At 42.3% G+C, this 21,239-nt stretch overlaps 5 non-coding genes and 1 pseudogene across 5 annotated transcripts; all 6 read right to left on the bottom strand.

Annotated features, from left to right (window-relative positions):
* Window positions 1-2: 2 nt before the first annotated feature.
* LOC147967534 (small nucleolar RNA SNORD14) lies at window positions 3-123 on the bottom strand. Its single transcript, XR_015607010.1, has one exon. It is a non-coding gene; the product is annotated as a small nucleolar RNA SNORD14 (small nucleolar RNA).
* A 344-nt stretch (window positions 124-467) lies between these two features.
* On the bottom strand, window positions 468-548 carry LOC147967533 (small nucleolar RNA snoR77Y). Its single transcript, XR_015605182.1, has one exon. It is a non-coding gene; the product is annotated as a small nucleolar RNA snoR77Y (small nucleolar RNA).
* Window positions 549-1,347: 799 nt separating this feature from the next.
* LOC147967532 (small nucleolar RNA R30/Z108) lies at window positions 1,348-1,443 on the bottom strand. Its single transcript, XR_015606919.1, has one exon. It is a non-coding gene; the product is annotated as a small nucleolar RNA R30/Z108 (small nucleolar RNA).
* A 131-nt stretch (window positions 1,444-1,574) lies between these two features.
* LOC147967531 (small nucleolar RNA Z107/R87) lies at window positions 1,575-1,678 on the bottom strand. Its single transcript, XR_015606937.1, has one exon. It is a non-coding gene; the product is annotated as a small nucleolar RNA Z107/R87 (small nucleolar RNA).
* Window positions 1,679-1,734: 56 nt separating this feature from the next.
* Window positions 1,735-1,821, bottom strand: LOC147967530 (small nucleolar RNA U31b). The gene has a single exon (XR_015606930.1). It is a non-coding gene; the product is annotated as a small nucleolar RNA U31b (small nucleolar RNA).
* A 323-nt stretch (window positions 1,822-2,144) lies between these two features.
* Window positions 2,145-2,226, bottom strand: LOC147967529 (small nucleolar RNA Z43; annotated as a pseudogene).
* Between the last annotated feature and the right edge of the window lie 19,013 nt (window positions 2,227-21,239).

The following is a 21,239-nucleotide window of genomic DNA, read 5'->3' as shown; positions in this document are numbered from 1 at the left end:
CAAGGCTCAGACATCCAAGGAAGGAATTAGCAGCATTAGCTCTCAAGCCTGGCTGGGCGAAAGCTCTTAGGCGGCGACTGCGAATGTTTTGAGAAACAAGCCTTAAATTCATCATCACTGCCATACAGTTTCCCCAGTTTATCAGACCATATGGCATAATAAATATATAGATCTATAAATCAATAAACACGGTCTCAGGTACATATATATCAACATGTGAAAGCATCTTCGGTCAGTATTCAACTATTCATAGCAACAGGCAAATTTATACACAAGAGAATTAGACATTGCAAAAAAAGGCAGAGCAAAGGACACAGCTGAATCAAATCAGGTGTACACAGAGATTGCAGCCAAAGGACCATCCCCACTTCAGTGGTTATTAGTGGCTGTTGTATCAACATAAAAAGCAAAAGACGATACGGAGAAAACAGAGCAAAGCACACAGCCAGAAAATAAAACAGAGCCAAATTTAACCTCAGAAAGCCGCAAAAATATCATCATTCTGTATCTGACGGTAATTCCAACATAAAGCTAATCATCATAGGCATCAACTGCATTCTAGCCGCATAAAAAAGGCAAGGTGCAAGTGTTGGATAACGGTGAAAAACAAACAGAAGACCATTGGGCCGGGGAAAGCTAATCATCATAGGCATCAATTGCATTCTAGCTGCATAAAAAAGGCAGGGTGCACAAAAACATCATTCAGTACCTTTCAATTCCTTTGCGTTTCTTCTTCTGATCGATCCAATGGTTCAGACTAGGACGCGTAAACCCCTAAGGGAGATTGACCCTACCTAAGTATTTTCTTAGAAGTGGTTGGTCAAGTGTGAGTCACGCCGGATAGACCCACTTTTTTTTAATAGCAACGCCCAGAGAGTTTCCACGGGTGTCGGATATCATTTCTTCAAATAAGGAAGAGGTGTTATCTAAGGATTTCCTTCCATTCTTCCTAGTATGGAAGAAGTAAAGAAAAAGTACTGTGTCTCTATCTATACAAAAGGGCACTAGTTTTTTCTTTCGGTTTCATTGATAGCAGAAGAGTACGCTAGCTAGTGGAGCCTGAAAACGCTTGCTTGCGCCCCACCCCTACGGAAACTATTGCCTGTGCTTGCTGCTCGCTCAGTGTCAGTAGAAGGGAAGGATAGATGGTCACTCTTTTTAGGAACATGGCGAGCCTTACTTATGACTGTTGCAATTCACTCGCTGCTCGTTCATTCACTTGCGCATGAACTCGCTGCTTCGCCAGAAGCGAAATCCCTAATCACAATCCAAACAAATCTAGTAAACTGGAAGTTAAAAGAAGCAAACGATCAATAACAGCAAAGAAATATTGTTCAAGACACATAGTTGCTCAGTGGTGGCAATATTTAATTGGTTCGATTCTGCCAGCAATGTCGTCAATTCTTTCAGAAGAGGGAGCTTGTTATCCTCATCGCAACTATGTGCACCAAAACAAACAAAAAAACTAAACAAAACTATAGATAAAGAAATGAGCATGATCCTTCCAACAAAAAGAAGCAGAAAAGAGGGAACACGAGAAAAGAACAATGAACTGATTATAAAATCAGGTATCGGATGGCTCAGTTCAGCGAGATATTCGGCATACAAATTAACTCCCAAGAGAAAACCTGTGATTTGGTCTGTTGAGCTTGAATATTTGCAAATCATCACTGCCATCACAGAAGGAATAAAACAAGTATGAAAGAAAACAGAACTAACTGGAAGAAATAACTAGAGTCAGATTCATAAGTATGTCAATCAGCATAGATCCACCGATGGCGACCCTAAGCGTAGAGCGACAAATATGTAGTCATCATCCTCAAAAAGGTTTAAAAATTTACTGCTAACATCAAATATATGTTGTACAATAGCAATCAAAGTCAAACAATTAGAAGAACTGATACACTTTTGCAATCAAACTGCCAAAAGTAAAAAGATAAGAGCTCAGTAAGAACGTAGCGATTGATAATCACACCTAGATGATCATATTTATTCAATTGTCTCATCACTGCTCAAATCCAAGCAAATAAAAAATTCACTATTTATTATTCAAATGGAAATTGCTTCTCAAGTAGTTTAGTTTAATCATAGGACAAACACCATAAAAAGATTGGCATGTCAAACACCGATAGTAAATGTTATAAGGACTCAGAATATGGGTGGTGATATAGCAGGATGGTCGGCAAGGCAATAAATGCCAGTTACGACGAACGAGACCACCTGCCCCGGCATGGGTGTGGGGGTCGGCTCCTCATTGTATAGGTTATCTTTGTTTAAGATCTACGAACCACTCGGATCTCATGGTTCTCGTGCATCCAAAATGTGTTGATGCCAAATATTGATAGCAGCAGCACCGGTACAGACGTACAGTACTGCACCCGAATTTTTTTTGGCCGAAATTTCTTATATATGGTACTTGATCGGCATGAAACTGTCCTTGCACAGCCATTTATGTGGGCCCCGGTAGCTGCTCGGGCTCCTCAGACGGAGCAGGTGTCTCCTCTGCCGCGGGTGACGCCTCTGGTGCCCGAGCCTATGGTCGCTGGCGACGTCAACAAAGACGACGTTAGTCATCTATCTCCTTTAGTTTTTTGTAAAATCCTATGTGTGCTCTGGTCAGTCCTTTTCTCTATTTTTGGGGAAGGCCAGGGTTTCTTTTTATCTTTGATCGATGGACTCCATATCAATATTCTGTAGATTTGTTAGGTAACTAGCTAGGTTACATGTGTTGAGCCCTGTATAGGCAATATTTTGATGTAGATAAATTATTTTGCTAATAAAGCCACCTAGGTTTGGTGACTGTGCTAATACTAATACGTAGCTTGACCTTGGAATTGAATTGCCTACGTAGGTGATTGTGAAAATATTTTCTGCAACTTAAGGATAAGAACACCATGCCTTGTTTATGAAAATGTCATATTGTATGGTCATGAAGTAAATAATCTTAATTTTCTGTCATTCATGTCAGTACTGTCATTACGATGGACTAAGAATCTTTTCACATGAAAATTTTAGATATTACTCCCTCCATTTGAAAAATATTGTTGTGGTTTTAGTTTGCAATATAAATTTTTGAACACCCAAGTATGAAATCCTGGATCCGCAGTTGTGTAGCTAGATTACATTTATTGAGGCATGTATATGTCAGTTTCTGACCTATATAAATTATTCTGCTAATAATCCAGAATAGGTAGCTCCTCTGGCTCCTCCGCCGGAGCAGGTGGTGGCTCCTTAGCCTCAGCCGGGTGTTCGTCTGCCGCGGATGTTGCCTCCCCTGCCCCCACCTGTGGTCGTCGCCGACGAGAACAAAGAAGAGGTTAGTCATCTATCCCCTTTATTTATTTATTTATTTTGTAATATCCTAGGTTTTCTCTGGTCAGTACAAGGCAAATAAGGTATTAAAATGTTGAGTACATGTTTGGTTTTACTTGATCGATCTTTTGGTTTAAATGTTCCATAAGTGGCTGTGGCAATGATTTTAAACATTGATTATCTCTAAGCAATGGCTATTTTAGAAAGAAATTGGATATCATCAATGTTTTACTTGAGTTGTTTTAATTAGTTCTTTTGTAGGGTTTTTATCATTTATGCCACCAGTTGTATCCCACTACTCAGTTTTTCCCTTAGAAGTTACAGCCACTCAAAAATGCCATCGATTCGTGACATGCTTACTCAGAAATGCCATTAGATGTATAAAAAATGCCATCATTTCGTTAGATGTTTGCTCAATAATGCCATTAGACATTGCTATTTTCATTTAAAACTTGTTGACCATCCAATATGACAAAAAAAGCCCAGGCCCACATTTCAGTTCTCTCTATCTCACAATGATAAGTATGGCCCCACTTGTGAGGAGTAAGTAAGCGAATAATTTTACAGGAAAATAAGAGCGATGTTGGGATCAAGTGGGCCCACACTTTATTGTAGTGAGATAGAGGGAGAGCTGGCATGTTGGTCCATAGCTATTGATGCCATTATAGCATGTCAAGATAGATTTGATATCACAATAATGATGTGCAGTGGCATTTTTGAGCATGTGTCTAAAGAAGTGATGGCTTTTTTAGCAGTAGAAATTCCTAGTGGTGATACTTAATTGTGGGACACAACTGGTGGCATAAATGATAAAAACCCTTTTTTGTAAGTACAACATTTGGGATCACTTATTGTCAGAATTCATAATAATTAACTACTTTACCTAGAACATTGAATGGTTCAGGAACATTGATGGGTGGGGTATCGATCAACAGGGGAAACTTCCACGACGATAACATGTGGACTTTCAATATCCATCATCATAAACACACAAAATTCTAACCCTAAATAGATACAGCTCACGAGCTATTTTATCTAGTCATGCATGTAGGTTATAAGTCTTTTTTGCATTAGTACATCTGTATGCTGCTCTGCCATGTTACATCATCAGTTCATGCATTTTTACGTAACAAGTGAATTTTGTTGCACTAAAGGCTGTTTGGTTAGTGACTTTGCCAAAGATTGCCATACCTAAGGTTAGGCAATTTTGACCAACTTAAGTGAGTGTTTGGTTCCAGCCACACCTTAGGCAAGCCACACTTGGGTCCCACATGGCATACACACAAAAAGTGTGGCAAGGTTCCCTTAGGCTTGCCAGCTTGTGGCTCTCATTTTGATGAACTAACCTTAGGCAAGCTTGGGAAAAATGTGTGGCAAAATGTGGCAATGCTAGTGCTCTCTTCGACATGTATGATTGATCCTTCATTTTTTACTATATGGTACTATCCCATTTAGTTGCTTATGTACCAACTAATAAGTTATGCATTTATTTTTTTCAACATCATTTGAATATATTTTACGCTGTCATCAATACATTATGTTTCATAGACTCTGTGCCTGCTGAATTCTCATATTAGATATACTTACGCAACATTTGGTACTACATGTAGGTCCTAAGTGACGACGTCGATAGTGACCAAGAAACCCAGAGGATCTACAGGAGGCAGAAGGCGAGGGAGCTGAACAGTGGTGTGCTCGAGAAACGTATCAGGCCAAGAATCAGAAGGGGGGGCTACGGATGCCCTTACTGCAACAAGCTGATGAAAGGCGACCTGAGAAGTACCATCAACCATGCAGTCGGAACATCCCAAGGCAGCATCAAGAATGGCTATGCTTTCAGGGTGAAGCACGCCGCGTATGCCGAGTACTTGATGAGGCTTCTTTGAGGCTTTAGGGAAGTGCGCACCCTCGCAGCTAGAACTGATGCTCTTTTGGTTGTAACTATGCTAAGTACTACCCTATTCTATACTTTGTTGGTGAACGTTTATGGTCGAACTATGTGCACCAGTACTACTAAGTGGTGCTTGCTTTTGTATATATGGAAGTGTTGAACTAAGGTAGAACTATGTTAATTGGTGTGTGGTTTGGCATATCTGCTTGTTAAACTCGTGCTCATTAATCATCGGCTCATTTAGATTAAGTAGCATAAAACCCTAATTGGCTAGGTTCGTTTGAAGCTAGTTAAGCTTGTGAGCGCTCGTTAACAGATTCTGATGTGTTATGGTATACATCATGAGTGTGTACATGTGCTTTTCAAGAAGGAAGATGGTGACTCAAAAAGGAAATGCACTAGTTTGCTGCCTAAGGTGTTGATCCAAGTAATACTAGAACCATCGTGTTTGTGGCGTGGCTACATGATGATCACAAAGTCTTGATCCAAGTAATACTAGATCACTTGATGACAATTTGATCTGATGTTTTCACAAGTCTTGAGCATTAGGGTTTATGTACACAATTTTCAATCCCCAACCCATCCACCCCAGACATGAACTTTGGATTGCATCACGTAGATGTACAAAATCCAGTTCCTAGCGCCTGCCCCAAGCGCCTACGATTGTGATTTTTTTCCAGGATCCTAATTAAGCGCCTAAATAAGCCGGCTGCATTGTAGGTGCCCAACGCCGAAGTATTTCCGCTATAGTAGGTAACTACCAATTACTCCCCGCATCTCTCCCCCTAGGGCACGCCCTAAAACTATCGCCGCCGCTCACACGCCCGCCTCGCTGCCGCCGGATATGAAATCCACTCGTGGAGGTCGATTGGCCGTCGTGACAGAGCGGGGCCATGGACGTGGGGGGGCTGTCATGGATGCCGTCGTGACAGATCGTGGACTTGAGGAGCTAACCACCAACGTCGTTGTCCATCGCATGGATGAGGATCCCCACGAGAAAGCTTTGGACTACTCGGTGTCCGACCCAGAGAAGCATCGTGTCAACGAGGTGCAGTACTCCGTCGTCGATCACAAGCAGCAGCACATGCACGGCATGGACTGGAATTCCGTTACGGTAATTTTAATTTTTTAACCCTAGATCTGTCTTCAAGTTTAAGGTTAGAGGTTAATCATTAAACCATCAATACATTGTTGAATTGGCATAATGGAATCTAGCTCTAAATATAATGTTGATCATCAGTACGTAATGATCATTATTTATTCAATCAATCTTTGAGAAATTAATGGTTCATCCACTCCACAATTTAGTGCGTTTTGGTTTTATGCTAAAAGTCAGACATCATAAATGTTGTGCATGTTTATTGACAATTTTTTTTAAAGTACATCATATGATTTATGCTTTCATATGGATTTGATATTTCTTTTTTCTCCTTAAATTTTCAAAGTTAATAAATATTTACTTTAAAAATAATTTATAGGCACTACAGTATGAAACTTAGGGAATATTAGGTACTGTAAACAATGGTGCAGCTTATATCATACATAATTTAAACTTGCAGCCTTATTCTCATGATTATGCGGACATTTCCGAAGGAGAGATGGATGCACACACTCAGAAAACCCTTGAAGAATTGCAGAATGGACAGTGCAACGTGCTTAAGCGTATGGCATATCGTTGCGCGTTCTGTGGCAAATATCTGGACCCGGCTTTCGTTAGTATTCTTGAGCACGCCGAAGGAGTTGCCAAAGGATACCAAATGAAGCATGGTGTGAGGGCGAAACACAAGGCGCTATCCCAATATCTCAGGAATTTGTCGGACAAAGAGAAGGTCCGAAGAAGGCGTTATGACAACCAGCATGCCAAAGAATAGATGAATAAACGAAACCATGAAGAAGTTCTGGTTGGCATAAGTAGTCATTCGTGTTTTTTTTAAAATACCAATGAATATTTTAATTTATCATAGTTTTTGCAAAAATGTTACATTTATTAAATTTAATCATAAAAATGCATACAATTCAATTATTCATTTTTTCAAATATTTGCAACCTTGCATCTAATAGTTTACCATTTTATGTGCTTAAAATTATTCAAGATCAATTGGTATTGAAAGACTCATCCACATGCAATATGAACAGCAGTGTATTTTTAGGGTTTGTTTAAAAGAACACCTGTGGTCATGCTGATCTTTTGTGTTTGGCCAGAATTGGTATAGCTGCCAAATCTGCATCTGATCCGGCCCAACACTTTGTTCCTTTTATGGGCCTGCAGAAGTGGGAGGCAGAGAGAAAAGCGAGTGATGGCCCCAACCCCAACCCCACCCCCATTCCCAATCCCACCACACTTCATTCTTTGCAGAGACAGAGAGGCGACGCGGAGGGCGACGGCTAGGGTTTGCCAAGACGTCACCTTGGCCGCCCCCGTCGTCGTCAAATCGACCGGATCCGCGAGGCCACCCACTCCCCCTGCTCCGGCCACGATTCTCCACCGCTTCGTCGACAGCAAGGTCCGACAACGGCACCTCTTCTCCTCAATCCTTGTCGCGCCGCCCGAAGCTCCGGTGGTGCCAGCTTCGAACAAGTCTACTCCAGCCCCATCTGGTACCACTTCGCAGGTAAGATTGATCTTCCCTGCCCTTCTAATGTCGATCTGACCTTAATTTTGCGATCTAGCAGCATCGCCCAAGTTAAAATCTGACACTTGCTTGTGTGCATGTTTCGGGTATTCGCAGATTTACTGTCAACTAGTAGGTCATATTGCAACAAGTAATTTTACAGCAAGATAATCTGAAAATGTACTGCGTAATCATGGTTTTACTTGTTTGTATGGGTAGTAATGGGTAAACACTTTCATGCAAGTAAGAGAAAAAGGTGGGTGTTGGCCAGCATACCTTGCTCGTCAACATAGCCTTCACTATGCTATCATCTTGCTTGACAGATGCTATCAAGTACTTTTTCCCCTGGAAAATGGCCCCCCACTGCTAGATATAGAAAAAGTATATTCACAGGAGCATACACATGTTTTGGTTTGTTGGGATAGTTTGAAGACTGTGTATATGTATTTGCTGATGCTTAGTTATTAAAAACTAAAAAGGCGAGCACAGAAGTAGTCCATGAGGAAATTTGTAATGATGGAATGAGGATCAGTTATAGTTTCATGTATTACTCGATGGTAGTATGATGATTAGTGCATATTTTGAAGGATTTGTCAAGTATAGACTGCTCTTGATTGGTGCATGTTTTTGATGATATGTGCACACATGTAATATTTTTGGTTGGTGCATATTTTTGCTGATTGTTGTTACTGCTTACTTGAATTATGTCAGCCTATCTCCAAGATATGGTATGGGCTTGTTGGGGTCAATGAAAATTTCCTGTGAGCTAGTAGTACACATTGCAACAAATTCCTCACTGTTAGATTTTCTGACATTATACTTCATAATCATGATTTTACTTGTTGGTATGGGTAGTAATGAGTAAATAAATAGCAAGTATACAAAAGGGTGACAATTGGTCAGCATACCTTGCTCGTTCTCATAGCCTTCACTATGATGTCATCTTGCTTGAGAGATTCTATCATGTCCTTATTCTCACTGGAAATTGTAAAATTAACCTCCACAGCTACCTCTAAAAATGTTATGTACAGCAGCAAATGCATTATTTGTTTTGTTTGGATAATTTAAAGACTTTATATTTATTACCTGATGGTACCACACAACAGCCCATCAGGAAATTTGCAGTGATCAAAGGCAGATCAGTTATAGTTTCACGTATTGCTCGCTGAGAGCAGTCAATCATGGTTCATTTTTACATGGCTACTAATTGGTTGGTTACCAAGTTTTCTTGTCCAGCTCACAAAATTGTAACCTTGAAATATCCTAATTGGTTATGTCTACCCAATGATTATGAGTCTAACCACTAGTCGTGCGAATAGTTGTCGACTAGCTTTTTCGTGTAGATGTTTATACATGAACTACGTACTTAGCAAGAAGTATGCGAAAAGATTATTCACATTGTATATGGTGTTAACAAGTCATAATGGAAGGCTGATTTCATATATCAATAACTAACATTTGTTCATTGCAATGCATGCAACAGGTTTGAATGGCAAGGGAAACCATCCTCATCAGCAGTGAAGAGAGTGATCACCGAACCACCTCAGATGATGCTTCAGATGGCACTTCACGTGGGAGTGACGGCTATAGCGGTTATGACGACACCTCTAGCTGTTGGAAATATGCCCTAGAGGCAATAATAAATTAGTTATTATTATATTTCCTTGTTCATGATAATCGTTTATTATCCATGCTATAATTGTATTGATAGGAAACTCAGATACATGTGTGGATACATAGACAACACCATGTCCCTAGTAAGCCTCTAGTTGACTAGCTTGTTGATCAATAGATGGTTACGGTTTCCTAACCATGGACATTAGATGTTGTTGATAACGGGATCACATCATTAGGAGAATGATGTGATGGACAAGACCCAATCCTAAGCTTAGCTCAAAGATCGTGTAGTTCGTATGCTAAAGCATTTCTAATGTCAAGTATCATTTCCTTAGACCATGAGATTGTGCAACTCCCGGATACCGTAGGAGTGCTTTGGGTGTGCCAAACGTCACAACGTAACTGGGTGGCTATAAAGGTACACTACAGGTATCTCCGAAAGTGTCTGTTGGGTTGGCACGAATCGAGACTGGGATTTGTCACTCCGTGTGACGGAGAGGTATCTCTGGGCCCACTCGGTAGGACATCATCATAATGTGCACAATGTGATCAAGGAGTTGATCATGGGATGATGTGTTACGGAACGAGTAAAGAGACTTGCCGGTAACGAGATTGAACAAGGTATCGGGATACCGACGATCGAATCTCGGGCAAGTATCGTGCCGCTAGACAAAGGGAATTGTATACGGGATTGATTAAGTCCTTGACATCGTGGTTCATCCGATGAGATCATCGTGGAACATGTGGGAGCCAACATGGGTATCCAGATCCCGCTGTTGGTTATTGACCGGAGAGTCATCTCGGTCATGTCTGCATGTCTCCCGAACCCGTAGGGTCTACACACTTAAGGTTCGGTGACGCTAGGGTTATAGAGATATTAGTATGCGGTAACCCGAAAGTTGTTCGGAGTCCCGGATGAGATCCCGGACGTCACGAGGAGTTCCGGAATGGTCCGGAGGTAAAGAATTATATATAGGAAGTGCTATTTCGGCCATCGGGACAAGTTTCGGGGTCACCGGTATTGTACCGGGACCACCGGAAGGGTCCCGGGGGTCCACCGGGTGGGGCCACCTGCCCCGGGGGGCCACATGGGCTGTAGGGGGTGCGCCTTGGCCTATATGGGCCAAGGGCACCAGCCCCAAGAGGCCCATGCGCCAAGAGTAGAGGAAAAGGGAGAGTCCTAAAAGGGGAAGGCACCTCCGAGGTGCCTTGGGGAGGATGGACTCCTCCCCCCCCTTGGCCGCACCCTTCCTTGGAGGAAGGGGCAAGGTTGTGCCCTCCCCCTCTCCCTTGGCCCTATATATAGTGGGGGGAAGGGAGGGTAACCATATCTAAGGCCTGGCGCCTCCCTCTCCCTCCCATGACACATCTCCCTCCTCCCGCAGCGCTTGGCGAGGCCCTGTTGGAATCCCGCTACTTCCACCACCACGCCGTCGTGCTGTTGGATCTCCATCAACCTCTCCTCCCCCCTTGCTGGATCAAGAAGGAGGAGACGTCGCTGCTCCATACGTGTGTTGAACGCGGAGGTGCCGTCCGTTCGGCGCTAGGATCATCGGTGATTTGGATCACGACGAGTACGACTCCATCAACCCCGTTCTCTTGAACGCTTCCGCGCGCGATCTACAAGGGTATGTAGATCCACTCCTCCCTCGTTGCTAGATGACTCCATAGATAGATCTTGGTGACACATAGGAAAATTTTGAATTTATGCTACGTTCCCCAACACTAGCGACTATGACACTGATGATAGTTCTGATGGAGATGGAGATGTGGGCCACGATCCTATCCTGGCACTACGGAGTAAAGTTCTATTTGGTTGGTCAGATATTAAATGAACCATGAAATATCGAAAGTTGATGTTTGAGTGACACTTGATTACCACAAATTACTCTGTTTGGGTTCTAAATGACCTTCCAAATCAACATTGACTGAACTAGAGCTTACATAGAGCAGTGTTTAGTTGTTATTTTAAATAAATCAAATATTCAATTTGCCCATGTTTCTACGAGATATTGCTGGGTGGATGTGATTGGGTTATCTATGTCCTTCATTTCTTGATCATTGGAGTAGGCATTGATCATTAACCCAATGCTGATGTTCTAGATCTTACATATGAAATTATTTACTACTCTGTCATCTTAATTTTTTTATACAGGTCCGGGATACCATGTGAGAAAAGGAACTATCAAGGATCGCATCTTCTACGGCAACCATGTATTGCTAAACGAGGATCGGTGGGACTATCTTAAATCCATAGTAAAGCAGTGCCAACCTCCCATACTATACTATGTCAGCACCGTCACTCGCTCGGCAGTCATCAGAGGGAAGAGCAAGATGGTAAACACTTGGACTTTTCTTTTTGCAAATCATACTTCACTAGTGAAAATGCCATCATGTAGAGACAGAGAGGAGGACGGGCGTGGTTGTGCAAATCATTCTTATTTTTTTGTGCAAATTATACTTCATTTTTTATGTAACATTATTTATTTCCCTGTGCAATCAGTGCTTCTCAAAGGAGTACAGTCAGGCCTACCTCAAAGATTATCTGCGAAAGCCCATGCTTGTGCGTGTCACCAGCGAACATTTTGAAGGTAATAAAAAGGTCTTGTTCAAGATGGGAAAGAAGGACGGGCGAGCGATCATGACGAAGAACTGGAGAGAAGTCATTGAGGGCGCCAGAATGAAAGAAGATCAAATGGCTATCTTCAGGTTCATGGAAAGGAGTGGAGGTGGGCTTAGGGTGAACATGGTTAGTGGCATGAGGATTCGTTGACCCGCCGCAGTAGTTTGATGCTAGTTTTATAATCTGTATGTACTAGCCAGTAACTGTAAGTTGGTAGTATCAGCTTTAGGGTCCAGTAAGTGCAACTTAGTAGTAATTGGTACTTGGTAGTAACTAGTACTTTGGTGGTATAACTTTTGGGTCCGACTGGATATGAAGATCGTCCAGTAAGTGGAACTTGGTAGTAACTTGGTGGTAGTATGAACCCTATGTGGCGTAATGTACTTGCTATGCAAGTCTATATATATAACGCACCCTGGTACCCTCCTTGATATAATTATCTTTATGGACTGCAATTATATTACCTTTTTTGCCACAGTGATGCTAGTATTTTTAGAATCAAATCTAACCGGGTTTCAAATGGATTAGACACTACTTTCATTTTTGAACGAGGTTTTTGTGTTGGCTAGTACGAGTTATTTTGAAAATGCGGTTTGTATGTGTGTCGCACAAAAAAATGAAATGCAAAACAAAGAGCGAGACCTGTTTCTGTTACTTTCGAGATGGCATGCTATTTTCAAAATGATGTTTTTTTTATTTGAAAAACAGTATATACTAAAAAACATGCTATCTATTGAAAAGCGTAATTAAAAATATGTTGTTTTCAAAATCAGCACGCTGCTTTCAAAACAGCATATTTTAAAAAGCATGTATTTTATGAAATAAGTTTAAAAACAGCGTTATATTTTAAAAAAAAACGTTATATTTTTAAAAACGGTGTTGTATTTTTAGAATGAGGCTGTTATTTTGAAATCAGCATGCTATTTTTAAAAACAACATATTCGAAAGAACATGATTTTTTTTGAAATCAGCAAGCTATTTTTGAAATGAGCATGCTATTTTTGAAATTAGCATGCTATTTTTTTTTAAATCAGCATGATATTTTTGAAATCAACATGCTATTTTTGAAATCAGCATGCTATTTTCGAAATCAGCATGCTATTTTTGAAATCAGCATGCTATTTTAAAAGTAGCATATTGAAAGCATTATATTTTTAAAATAAGCATGCTATTTTTTAAAAATATCATGCTGATTTCAAAAACAGCATGCTATTTTAAAAGTAGCATATTGAAAAGAGCATTATATTTTTAAAAGTACCATACCGTTTTTAAAATTAGCATGCTTTTTGAAATTAGCATGTTATTTTAAAAGTAGCATAATTTTAAAATCAGCATGCTATTTTTAAAATCAGCATGATATTTTTAAATCAGCATATTCATTATATTTTATTTTCAATTGAACATGTTTTTTTTCAAATGAGCATGCTATTTTTAAAATATCAGTATGCTTATTTTCTATTTGAAAATAAACGATTTTCAATGTTATTTGAAAACGAGGTTTCTATTAACGTTCTATTTTCTTATATATATAAATTTTCGGTTTCTATTTTATATTTCAAGTATGAAATTTGACTACACTTTGAATAAATTTCAGCAATATATTATGTAAGAAATGAAAAAAATACAGAAAACCAACTGCACTAAAAATGCATTGTTTCATCGATGTTGATAAATCATAACTAGCCTACCATGTCGACCCGTCCATAATAAAATGAGGGTGTACCAATCAAAAGAGGAATTCAGAAAAATAGTGGCAGTCCATCAAATAGGTCTAATACATGAGAAACAAGGTGGATCACTGCATGGAAAACTGTCTACTTTAGTTTGTTCTCAATTTTTCGACCCCTGAAATCCTTTTGTTTTCTCTGCTTGACCATGTGCATCTAAACATCATGTCTCGACTTCACTTTAGCTTTTCTGCATGAAACAACGTTTGTTAATAGGATAGCAAAAGATTTGAGCATGTACAGTACACTATAAAAGAAAAAACACTAACTTCACTGATTTTCTCTTCATAGCTACAGAAGCTAACTTGACAGCTCTTATTCGCTCAGCCTGTGGTACATTCCTATCAGGCCTTTTTGTCTTCATCACCCCTTTGGCCTGTTCTTTACCGCCCTTACTAGAGTCTTTCCTGGAAAAGTTAAGAAACGTCAACACAGTACTAGAAAATACCCGACTTCTAGAGCGGACATGTAAGTACAAACACTAACTTCACTGGTTTTCCTCGCGCACCCTTGTCATCGTTCTTTTTCGTCCTCCCAGCATTGACATTTGGTGCGCCCTTGCGTTTCCTGCAAAAAATGAAATAGATGAATCTGCAGCCAGCATTCGAAAACATGTTTAAGTACGCATAATTATGCTAATGCCCACTTGTTTGGTTTTGCGTAATCCTCTTCTGGAACCTCCAATGGTCTCTTTCTAGCCCTCCTCAGCCCACCATCTTCTACATCTGAATCTTCCTCTTCTTCCTCATCTGAATCTCCCTCTTCTTCTGCATCTGAATCTTCCTCTTCTTCTGTACCTGAATCTTCCTCTTCTTCTGTACCTGAATCTTCCTCTTCTTTTGTATATGCCTCTGTCTCTTCTTCTGTATCTGCCTCTGTCTCTTCTTCTGTATCTGACGCTGTCTCTTCTTTTTGCTTCTTCCTCCTTGTGCTATTTGATTTCCCTGATTTTTTCCTGCGTAAATTGAAGAAAAACATGTGAACACTCTCTGGGAGAACATATTAACACGGTAAGCATGTATGGAAATGAACAATGAGATTAACATGTGCACTAACTTTGTTGCTTTTTTTGAATCTTCCTCTTCTTCTATATCTGAATCTGTGTCTTCTTCTGTCTCTGAGTCTTTGTCTTTTCGCTTCTTCCTCCTTGTGACCTTTGATTTCCTCGATTTGTTCCTGAGTAAATTGAAGAAAAAGAGAGAAGATATTAACATTGTAAGCATGTATGGAAATGAACAATGAGATAAACATGTGCACTAACTTCGTTGCTTTTTTCCCTCTCATCCGCTCGCGCCTGGATTTAATCCTCTTGTTCGATTCTTCGGTAGTTGGTCTCCCTTTTGGAACTATTTTGATTGGATTTTCCACGTCATCAGTGTAGCATTCGCGAGCAGCAGAGAAGTATGCCGGCAAAGGAACAAACAATTTATGGCCTTCATCCAAATCAGTCTTTTCTCCATCAACCAATATACTCCGGAGGAACTCCATCACCTGTTCTGACTATGAATCGCTAGTTGTGGCTGTGAATAAAGCGTCACTAGCCATGTTGCGTAGTTGATGATACTTATTCATGTGATCAGACCATACATGAGTATTCGCAGTCCTCGAAGAAGGGAACGCTGGCTTGGCCTGCATTGTCCATCTTTTCTTGACAAAATTTTTTGGAAATGTGCGTACACCAAGATGATCCAGAACGCAGAATATATGTGCGCATGGGTAATCATGACTTTCCAACTTTTTACATTTACAAGCTGCATCATCCAGTCTTGCTCCTGTAAACAGACAAGTCACGTGATATATAAAATCCACAGGCTTAGCATCCACGCCTTGTGCATCCAACTTTTTTGCCTCCAACTCCTCACTGTCCTTACCTTCCAAGTGATTAGGATCCTTAGCATCCAGGTTTTTGGCATGCAAGTCCACACCATCCTTGCCTTCCAAGTCATTGGGATCCTCAGCATCCAAGTTTTTTGCATGCAAGTCCTCAGCATCCTTACCTTCCAAGTCATTGGGATCCTCAGCATCCAGTTTTTTTGCATGCAAGTCCTCAGCATACTTACCTTCCTTACCTTGCAATTCTCTAGCATCCCTGCCATATGGGGCTTTATCATATGGGGCTTTGCGCAAAACTCCAAACACGACCAAACCATCACATGCTACCCGGTCCGTGACCTGCCAATTTATCCCTTCGACAATCTGACGCTTTACCTTTGGAAACATCATAGTTGTATAAATATAAGAGGCAGCAATCTCCAGAGGGTGTGCATTCAGCTTAGTGAAGCGTATCGTATGTGTTGCTACTGCGTCTAATGCTGCTTCAGTCTTACGCATTATGGATACACAGTGCTCAACATGCTGCAACAAATCAACAAGTTGCATCTTCTTGTTCAGGTGCACATGAAGCCTTGAGTTGAGAGACTCACTCCTCTGATTAATCATCATGCCTAGGAAATATCTACCCTTTGTGTACGCAACAGCCCATTTGTGTCGCAGCTCGTACATCCTGTTAACCCATGACGACCTCTTACCCGTTGGTTTTATTTTGAACCGAACCTTATAAGCATCCCATCTTTTCTCAAACTCATCAACATCCCAACGACGGTAAATGAATTCCCTAAATTGCTCCAGCTTTTCCTCGCGGAGGTGCATCACCATATTCTCCTCGATATGCCATGTGCACAAACGATGATTTGTTCCGGTCCAGACAGTAGCTATTGCTTTAGCCATTGCACCGTCCCCATCGGTGATTGCTGAAATTGGTGCCGTCTGGGACATTGCCTCCAAAAATACATGAAGAAGCCACTGGTATGATGCAACTGTCTCGTCTGACACTAGACCGACCCCAAACAAAACTGTGCTGCGGTGATGGTTCAGACCAACAAATGGAACAAACGGAAGCATGTACTTGTTAGACCGATATGTACTGTCGAACACCACGACACCACCAAAGGCAACATAGTCAATGCGGGATTGTGAGTCAGCACAGAATATGTTCCTCAAATGGCCCTCGTTGTCTTTTGTGTATTTGAAAAAGAATTCCGGGTCTGCTTTTTTCCGTGCAATCATATAGGTGAGCAAATATCTAGCGTCACTGCCTTCTATCTTGCGCTTCTTCTGGACTGAAACATAGTTGTATAGATCTCGATCTATAAATCCAAGCTTGTCGGGACCTCCGGCATTCTTCTCCATTACATTCATAATCTGATGTGTTCGAAGTCCACCGACAGCATACTCGATGACATCGGCCTTTTGTGTGTCAGTCATTCTACGATGAGCCGACAAGTACGGAGCCAGGTCAGCAGGGACAAACAGATGGTTATGCTTGTCCACAAAATTCTTGATGAACCAGAGGCCACTGCTATCTTGTAGCTCAACCTGAAAAAGAGCAGGACACCCACACCGAGAAAGACCCCTCGGTGTTCTTTTTCTTTCAGTTCTGTTAAAGTGCTTAAGGGCCCGCCATCCTTGTTTGCAACACTTATATGTCCTTCTGTATGCATTTTGTTTCGGACCCGGACCTCTGTACTTCAGATCATCCTTTCTAACATCAAATCCTTTTTTTCTCGCATAGCCTACGTAGAACATGTAGGCTTCTTCCTCAGTTCTGAACATCTTCTTCACAATCTCTAAGTATTCCATACACTAATTCAGGTCTGAACCAGCCATGCCTTTATTATCAATTCCTTTACCTTGTATGTGTACATCATCCATGTCTATGACATCCTTGCCTGCATCCTCATTATCCTTATCATCCATGCACATACCATCCATTTCTTTGGGGTCCATGCCTTTGCCTTTGTTGCCTCTATGACCCATGTCCTTGTCGTCCTTGCCTGTATCACCCAAGTTTTTGCCATCGTTGACTTTATCATCCATGTCGTTATGCTGCCAGCAAAAACAGATAGTCAATGTTACGGATGGATAGCATATGTTACCGAAATTATGCACTATTCTGCTTAAATAATTGATTTAATTTTTCATATCGGATTCATGTACCTAACTCAGTCCTTCAAAAGCTGTAAGTAAATATGCCCTGACTAAATCCAGAAATTTGTAATTGATTGTACTAGCTCTAACTGATGATCTCCTAACTAAATCCAAAGTCCACGAGTCCTTCAAATGCCTTGATAGATCCACCCTGATAGATCAATTATCTCCAAACTCCATTCAAAATTATCTCCTAACTAAATCCAAATTATCTCGTAACAAAATCCAAAAGTATGTCCTAACTAAATCCAAATTATCTCCTAACTAAATCCAAAATAAGTCCAAACTCCATACAAAATAATTATCTCCTAACTAAATCCAAAATATCTCAAAACTCAATTCAAAAGTATCTCCTAACTAAATCCAAAATAACTTCCTTTGAATCCAAATCTGCTGACAACTTTCTCATGCCACATAATCCTAACTAAGTCCTTCAATATGTCGTAGCTACATCCGACTTACACTTCCTTTCAATCGTAATCTCATCACAACTTTCTGAAAACATAAACCCTAATCCTCAGATGACGTATCCTAAACCCTAACCAAATCCGACCGAAATCTCCTCACAACTTTCTGAAACGATAAACCCTAAACCTCACATGACATATCCTAAACCCGAATCAAATCCGACCCCTATTGGTTCTATATGCAGAAGGGGCCAGAAAAGATTTGAGATGGCTAGGCACTTACAGCGAAGATCCGGCGTGAAAAAGTTGATGCACGTCGATGAGGATGATCTGGCCTCTCGGGTCGGGGAAGGTGGCGTCCGCTCGGGGAAGGAGTGGATTAGCGGCTTGTCGGAAGATCTGGCGCCGCGACCCGACTGGGGTGACTTGCGATGGAGGGAGTGAGGGGGAGTAGGAGCAGGAGGGGTAGACACGGCGAGTGCGATCGGCGGCGATCGAGGGCACCGGGGGCGATCGAGGGCGCCGGAGGCGATCGGCGGCGATCGAGGGCGCCCGAGGTTAGGGCTCGAGAGGAGGAGAGAGGACGAACCGCTCGAACCGAAATTCAAAAGAGTACGCACGATGATGGGACCTCTATAATGAAGTGCTTTATTGATGCAATCAATTTAATCGAAAAATTTAGGACGATAATACCCCTGAACCAAATTGGGCCGATTAAAGGTAAAAAAAATTAGGTCGGAAATACCCTTGGGCTTAAAAAGGCCCAATTATTCTCATTCGTTAGATCGGCCATATAATACATGTGCTCTGGTGTATTATAATGCACCGTAAAATCTCCCATCATTATACCTCATGCTCATGACTTCTTTGTACGCGGATCTTATTGAGAATACACAATTCTTCTCCCATGTCCATACTCAGATGTCATCACACTCTACTCGGCCATGGCATGTTTAGGATTGCCTCGGCATCTGGCGTCCTGAACCAATTGCACATCCCACCTGACCCATGACAGGATCAAATAAATCAGCAACCAACTGTACCTTACGAAACCAGGCAAAATTTATCCCTTCTCTCGGCGGACCCAGTCTAGGTGCTGACTAGGCACGATTTTGACCAGTCGCCAACATGGTAAGACGACCCCACAAAACAGGCAGCCCGCTCCTTCATACTGTTTCTCTCTCGCGTTCTCCCCACACTCTCTCAAGCGGCGACGACGAGCGCACCGGGGGCTCGCCGGCGGTAGCTTGGTATTGGTGCGTGGTATTGATGGCTCGACATAACCGCACAATTATGTTCACTTCCTTTCAACAGCTGCCCTGCAATGGCTATTGGCACGATACTCCATTGCACGAGTGAACACAATCGTGCGATCATGGTCATATGTCGAGCCATCAGTACCCAAGAACACTCTGTTGCAGTTCTCTATTTCTTACCTTTCTGAATCCTGTTTTTGATGACTTCTCATTCCTGTTCAAACAAGTGATGTTCTGCATGTGGCCATCAGCGGCAACAACACATCCGTAAGCGCCAGGGATGGCCTAATCTGTATTGCTAATGTGATGAGAGAGATATGTAATCGAGCAAGACAATCGAACAAAATGATTTTAGTCTATCCTTTATTCATGATGAAGTACATATCTCTATTATTAAAGAAGAATCGAACGTCGTGATGGTTCAACCTCCTTCCCACGCTATTGATACCTCATCCCATCCATGCAGGAACCCACGTCCGCTCTGTCCTTCCCTTCCTCCGTGTGATTAAATGAACACCGGAAAAAAAATCAGGAAACAACCGCGACCCACGCACCTCTATTATTAAAGGTGAATCGAACGTCGTGATGGTTCGACCTCCTTCTCACGCTATCGATACCTCATCCCACTCACGCAGGCACCCACGTCCGCTCGTGCCCTTCCCTTCCTCCGCGCGATTAAATGAACACCGTAAAATAAATCGGGAAACAACCGCGACCCAGGCACGCAACCTTCCACATCCACGCCCTCTCTCAGTGCCCCTCCCGCTCCTGATCCCCTCTCTCTATTTGCATCTCACATAAAAATCGCTGCCGCTGCCGGCCCGCGTCCCCCGCCAACACACGCATCTGCCACGATGGCCTACCCTTCTCCATCGCCGTTTGACGCTCATCTCGGTCGCCGTCGTGCAGCTCCTGTACGCCGCACTTGTACAACCTGCTCGCCGCCTAGATCGTGCAGCCGATGGCCGGGTGGTATACGAGTGCAACCTTGTGGGGCAGGTGTAGCCGTGGAGGAGGGCAGACGAATGAGGAGGAGGCTGCTCGCTGAGAGTGTGTCAGCCAGGGAAGAAGCCGGCCAGCTCGCCACCAAGGTATGTACGTCGTCTCCGCCATACCGCCATGCCACTGCATCCTGGGTTGACACCATCCACCGAGACGATGCGAGGCGGTTCTCCATCTACGGGTTGCTCCGAGCGGTGAGGTAATGTCGCCTCCTGTCCATGACGACAGTGGCAGAGGAGGAGGAAGAAAGCAGCATGGGAAAGGCCATCTAGGAAATGTTAGTGTCGCCGTCATCTCTTGCAGGACCTCGCTGCTTCCTCAATCTTCACCAGTCACCTTGCAAGACAGGGACGTGGCTCTCGTTGTGGGGGAAACAGAGAGGCGGCGGGCCGAGCAGGCAGAGGGTGGTGCCCACAGGAGAAGCATCGGGATTTTTCACAACCACACTAGCAGCGGCGCCAGCTCCTTGGGGGTGAATGCAGCGGCGTCGGATGTTACCAAGCTCCAGGACATGTGCCAAGGAGAAGATCTTCTTCGTAAGCATTCTTCCTCTCATGATCTCTCAAATTTTGGTTATGTTCCCTTATATGCTTTGGATTGGAGGTCGGCAGGTCATTCCTCCTGTCATTTCTTTTTGTCTTGTGAAGATTCCGTTCATAACCGCTACTATGCTCTGTTAGTCTGTTGGTCTGTGTGTTAGTCTCGTGGAGTAGCGGTGGAGACTCAATGACTGTAGTGCACCTATTTTGTGTTGCATAGACAGCTTCGCATTTTCTGCTCACATCAAGCGTTGCTTTCAGTTGTT

This window comes from Triticum urartu, chromosome 5A (assembly GCF_056163025.1).
Source record: "Triticum urartu cultivar PI428250 chromosome 5A, HENAU_Tu73, whole genome shotgun sequence".
In the NCBI taxonomy this organism is placed as follows: Eukaryota; Viridiplantae; Streptophyta; class Magnoliopsida; order Poales; family Poaceae; genus Triticum; species Triticum urartu.
Note: the sequence above shows the minus strand (reverse complement) of the source record. Positions and strands in the feature narration are given on the sequence as shown.